The following is a 6123-nucleotide window of genomic DNA, read 5'->3' as shown; positions in this document are numbered from 1 at the left end:
AGTCTACCAGATTACATAAACTCTACCAAACATACAAACAAATCTACCAACATCTTGTAAGTCTACTTCATGTCATTATTAATCTACCACAAATCAGAATGAAATTGCATAAAAATATAAGTCTACCACAAAACAAATAAATCTACCAACAGTTTTTAAGTCTACCTCATGTAACATATAGTCTACCACTAACCGGAATGAATTTTAACTGAATTAAATCTACCACAAGTCAAACAAATCTACCTCAAAAGCGAAAACTCTACCAATTATATATAACTCTACCATGAAACAGATAAGTCTACCGCACGTATTGACAACTTTTTTCACATAAATCTACCGCTAAAGGAAATAAGTCTACCAACTCAGAAAATAAATCTACTTCATTGTCAATAAATCTACCGAAAAAGTCAACTATGCGAGAAAGTCAACGTTTTTGTTAACAAGTCTACCAAAACTTTTGACAAGTCTACCATTCATAACAACAAATCTACCGAAACATAATAAATCTACCTCTCATCGTCAAAACTCTACCAAGAAAAGTCTACCAACATTTAAAAACTCTACCAACTCTTGAATAAATCTACCAACGCCCTAATAACTCTACCAACAAAATTTCTGCGTTGACCAAAATTTCATAAGTTTACCACAAAGCTTGGTAGACTTATGAAATTTTTAGCGCCAGAATCTGCCTACGTGGCATTAAAAAAATAATGGCATTTTCGTAATAAGGTTTTTTTCAACAAAGGCCAAAAGGGTGTTTTGGGTATGCTAGGTTAGTTTTGTAAAAAAAATAAAAGTGCGTCGAACCAGTAATATAGATACTTTCTAAGGTTAGTGTAGTAATCCTCCCATTTTTTTTCATGTGCTTTTCAGCTCTAAGTATGAGAGACGCTTACTCGGGGTATTCTTAAATAACGCTAGACCAATGACTAACATTTCATTACCACAATTATCTCAAACACTTCTAAAAACCGTATGACTCTCTTCGTCGTCAGGTTCGTATTTCAAGCTGTTTTTCACAACATATGGAGAGAAAGGAACTCTCGAAGACTTGGCAATCCACTATCCACATCATATCGGCTAATCCAAATCATCGACAAGAACATTTGAAACCGGTGTAACTTGATTCGTACTCTAAGAGACAAGAAATATGGGGAACTCTCATATATTGGTTTGCCACAAGAACATTTTAAGCTATTTAAGATTTCACAAACTCTATTGGAGATAACTTAGGAAGCAAGATGTGTTTTTTGCCCACCAAAGTATTGTGGCCATCAAAACCCAACTATGATGTGAAGTCTGTAAAACAGGTAAAACACGAAAAATGAAACACGAAGAAATAATTCTTTAGATCTTGATATATCTTAGCATAATTTACTTTATGTATTTAGTATAGTTTACATTATGTGGGTGTTAGCATTATGTTAATGTTATCACTATATATATCTTATTCTTTCGTATGAAGAATAATTTTATAATATATTTTATTTTATAATACTAGATAAGTACCAGTATATATGCAGATTTGTAATTTATATTTTAAAAGTTTGACTCGAATGATAATTACAAACTTCTTTTGTTGTAAATTGGAGAAGTGATAAAACTGGTTTTATAGCGATGGAAAATTAGAATTTGTTTTGTAGGTTTTTATTTTATTTTTTAATTTCCTAAATCTAAAACAAGAATATTTTTTTTTTTTACATCAAAACCACATATATATAACTATTAAACTATAAACCATAAAACATCAAACATCAAACATAAACCATCAAATATCAAACATCAAACATCAAACATAAACCATCAAACATAAACCATCAAACATAAAACATACACAAAACATAAAACATCTAAGATACTCTCGTCATTCTCTGCAAATGCTAGTTTGGTGGTCGTGAATCAGCCTCATCTGCAATCTTCTGCTTTTTGTCAACATGTTGTGAGCTTCCATCTGAATAGATATCCACAAGCCACTGTGCGCTTTTATTTTCATGTTCAAACTCTGGTGGCGGATCTACCAAGAAAACATCGTGACCAGTCCAAGGCAAATGGTAAAAAGAGCTGACCACCGATTCAGAATCACACCAAGTAGACAAAACAAGTGGTGTGCCAGTGTTTAGAAGAATACCTTGCCCAAGACTTTGTTTGAGATATCGAACCACACAAAGCGCAGCTTCCCAATGAGCAGGTTAAGGAGAACTCATAAACTGAGATAGAATATGAATAGCATAGGATAACTAAGGACGTGTATTAGTCAGATATATAAGTTTCCCAACCAAACAACGGTATGGAGCAGGATTCGACATAACTGTGCCATCTTCCAAAGAAAGCTTGTGATTCTGTTCCAACAGATGAGTAGCCGGCTTAACACCAAGTAAACCAGTTTCGGTGAGGATCTCGAGTGCATATTTGCGTTGATACAAAATAAATACCAACTAGACTTCGTGCGACTTCAATCCCTAAGAAGTATCGCAAAAAATGCCGAGGTCTTGCAATTGAAAACACGAGCTCAAATAAGTTTTAAACTCGTTGATTATATTAACCGAGCTACCAGTGATGATCAAGTCATCAACGTAAACAAGCACATGAATGCGAACAGATTCCTTCTCAAGTGTAAACAGGGAGTACTCAGACACGTCATGGTGAAAACAGTAAGCTTCCAAAGCTGATGCAAGCTTTGCATACCAACATCGAGGAGCTTGCTTTAAACAATGATGCGTGCATGGTGAGGGTGTCAAGTTTTACCCTAATGAAATCAATAAGCCGCAAGTGTATAGCTGATCGATTGTAGTATTATTGCTTTAAGACTCGTCAACATTCACAGTTCGCCCATAGGTAGGTTTCCACTCCTAAGATTAATATGCTCTTCTCAAACTAGATCTGGCCCCTGATGAATACTTTTGCAACACCAAGGACCTAGATCATATTGTAGTTCATGACGCTACTCCCATGCATTAAAAATAAGTCTAGAAGAAAAATTTCTAGGATTCGACTTCAATAGCTAATTGAATCTTCATCGAACATGTATAGCCCCCATCGAAAATCCCTTAAACCCAACAATAAAATTACTCAGACATGATTAAAGAAAGGAATAACATTGTATTGAAAAGCTGTATTAAAATCAATATGGTGAAAGAACAAAAATGGTTCAAGAGATAGATATCTCTATATCCATAGACCTAAAACTAAGAAAATGAAAGAAAAAAACTTAAAATCTGCTAAAAGAGAGGTTGCATATCGTCTAGGCTTCGTAAAATATGTATTTATAGTCTTCAAGTCATTTATGGGCGTTACTTAGGGTTTCTCCAAATGAGGGAATCGACTTGGGCTTGAAAATGGGCTTCTAGGCCGGACAGACCAATCTCTGCGGTCAGGAAGGACGGGCCCAGTGCGAATTGGGTGTTGGTCGCGGGTAGGAACGCTTGTCGACTGGTTTACAGGACATCTTGCTCTTCGCGTAACTTATGATTGAACCGTTGGATTGCGATGCTGTAAAGTGTGCTGGAAAGCTGGTAGTTCCATCCTCAAGGTCTCCAAATTTTAGCTGGATCAGACGGTGAGAAGGTCTTCTTTTGAGGGTGAACTTATGCTGGTTTGACTCTGATCTAAAATCTGGTCTTCAATCCATTTTGTTAAGCTTTTGCCTAAGTTTCCTGAAAAGATTCTTGAAACTACAAGTACTAGAAAAACATGATAAAAACATTTGAAAGCAATAGAAAACATAGAAAAAGTATTTCAAAAACGATCCATAAAAGTGGTCAAAATACGGTGTTATCAACTCCCCTAAACTTAAACCTTTGTTTGTCCCTAAACAAAGCAAAAATCAAATCTGGTGAATTGAAAACAAAAATAGGAAATGCACAAATCTCAGAAACATGAACTCCTAAATTAGGATCATAGATCGTACATAAGCTTGATGAGCTTGCGGGCCTAAGGTTGTATTTTTTAACAAGTCCATTGGTCCTCAAAAAGTTTTAAATTTATAAAACCCTAGTGTCTGCAAGTGCACAAATGTACGTTGTAGCCTGTAGGACTTAGGGTGTCGATCCACATGGAGGATGTCTAATCTACAAAAAACAACAAACTGGGAAATAAGCAAAGTCATAAACTCATGGGATTTTTGGGGTTTTATGGTTAAGAATCCTAAACTAAATCTAATCTAATATTCACAAGAAATAAGATGCAATGCAAATGAATTGTTAAAAGAATATCTCAAGAATATCGATTCAAACTATAGACTCTAAACTCATAGGTGGAGATTTAGACTTTTCTGATTTACTCTAATCGATGTCAAAGCATTTCCAATTAGCCTCCGAGCGATTTATCTTCATCTGTTTCTGGGATCTGCATGGAACTAGAATAGACATGTGTATGATTAACCAACTCTCGCCATCTTAATCAACTAATCACTCAGATTTAACAATTAACTCTCGCTCTCATGCCAGAAATAAAATCATGCATTAAATATTGAATTCGTCTGCTCACATCTTCTCTACAGGTAGCTCTCGACTCCTATAGCGACTATGTTCTTCTGTAGCTAGGTATGGATGATCTGATACAGCACTCTCGTGGCTCTGATCGATCCTAGGCTCAGAGAATAGGTCATGAATCTACTTTCATGCAATATGAACAACTTAGAAGAGATGAGATCCAAAATATGGTTTAGAAACTTAGAAATCCTAATCGATATGTATGCCTATCGATGACTCTTCAAACAACTAGACTCTCGGGGATAAATCTACATGATACAAGGAATGATAAAAGACATGAAAGAATGCAAAAGATGAAATAGAAAAGTTAATTAGATAAAAAGGAGAAAGAACAATGGATCAGGGGAAGAATCCCCATCTCCATCGTCTAACCCTAGAAAAATAAAGTTTGGTGGCTCAAAATCTCATTACAGGATCACACACCTGTTTAGGGCTGCTAAGAAATGTATTTATAGGTCCTAAGGTCTTCCAGGTCTCATTTAAGGCTTCTCTGAAGAGAAATTGCGAAGTGGGCTTTGATGTTGGGCCTTGTGGCTCGTATTTGGGTCCACCGGGGGTGAAAGTCTTCGGGGGCAGGTAAAACTTAGTTTTGCCGCGGATGAAAGTCTTCCAAGACTGGTGAATTTGGTCAACTTGTTCTCCATGTATCTTTTGACTGCACCGTTGGATCTTCTTGATGTAAAGTGCTATGGAAAGCTGGTTGTCTCCTCTTGATTGTCCCCAAATTTGAGCTGGATCAGACGGTGAGAAAGTCTTCATTTGAGGATGAACTTCTGACGGTCTGAATCTGAGCTAAAAATGTGGATTTCTTCCATTTTGCTATCATTTTCCCTAAATTTCCCGAAAAGAGCCTTGAAACTACAAATACATAGAAATCATAATAGAAGTTCATAAAACTGATTAAAACCTTTGAAAAAGAATTTGAAATCAATGATGAAAGTGGGTACAAATATGGTTTTATCAACTCCTCCAAACTTAGACTTTGTTTGTCCTCAAACAAAACAAGATCAAATCTGGAAAAATATCATTCAACAGAAATGAGAGGAAACTCAAATATCAGCAACCATACTTCTAGACCTTAATTATGGATAATGCATCAATCAGATCAAGTCTTGAAAATTCTCACCAAAATACAAATATAACTAGTCAGTTAATCTGTTATGCGAAAATACACACACTTAGAACTAACTTCCAGTCAACTAACTTTTAATATTCATTAAAAGTTTCAGTGATTCTCATCAAAAGGATATTAAACAAGGCATTCAAGCTTAGGTATCAAAAGGCTTTTAGTGGTAAGACTTGATGTGTTTAGGGTTACCTTTTCCTGGAGAGACAAGATATTATGCAAAACAGCAAGAGATGATGGAACTGTCAATGCCCCCACAGTTTCCGGTCACATTCTCCTTGCTTCAAGATTTCTGATCTCCTTTCTTCAGGTTCTTCTTATAACTCCGCCAGACTTGGATTTTTGTTCAGGTTGTGAATCCATAACTCCTTAATTGAATACCTATTGTCTTGGATCAAATGATTTCGGCTTCTAAAACTCTTTAAGCTCTTGGTTTCCTTTCCTTTCTTTTTTTTTTTGTTTTTTGTTTTTTGTTTTTTTTTTGGGAAAGGGGAAACCGCCTTTTGA

At 35.7% G+C, this 6123-nt stretch overlaps 1 protein-coding gene across 1 annotated transcript in view; it reads right to left on the bottom strand.

The window, feature by feature from the left end:
- LOC112089869 (DNA mismatch repair protein Msh3-like) overlaps positions 1–5848 on the bottom strand; it is a 19948-nt gene extending 14100 nt beyond the window's left edge. Inside the window, exon 1 of the mRNA XM_024160670.1 lies at positions 5809–5848. The gene's annotated coding sequence lies outside the window, so the exon portion shown is untranslated. The remainder of the gene's footprint in view (positions 1–5808) is intronic.
- Positions 5849–6123: the final 275 nt, after the last annotated feature.

The sequence above is a fragment of the Eutrema salsugineum genome, unplaced genomic scaffold (assembly GCF_000478725.1).
Source record: "Eutrema salsugineum unplaced genomic scaffold, Eutsalg1_0 scaffold_11, whole genome shotgun sequence".
Lineage (NCBI taxonomy): Eukaryota > Viridiplantae > Streptophyta > Magnoliopsida > Brassicales > Brassicaceae > Eutrema > Eutrema salsugineum.
This window is presented reverse-complemented; position numbering and strand designations above follow the sequence as displayed.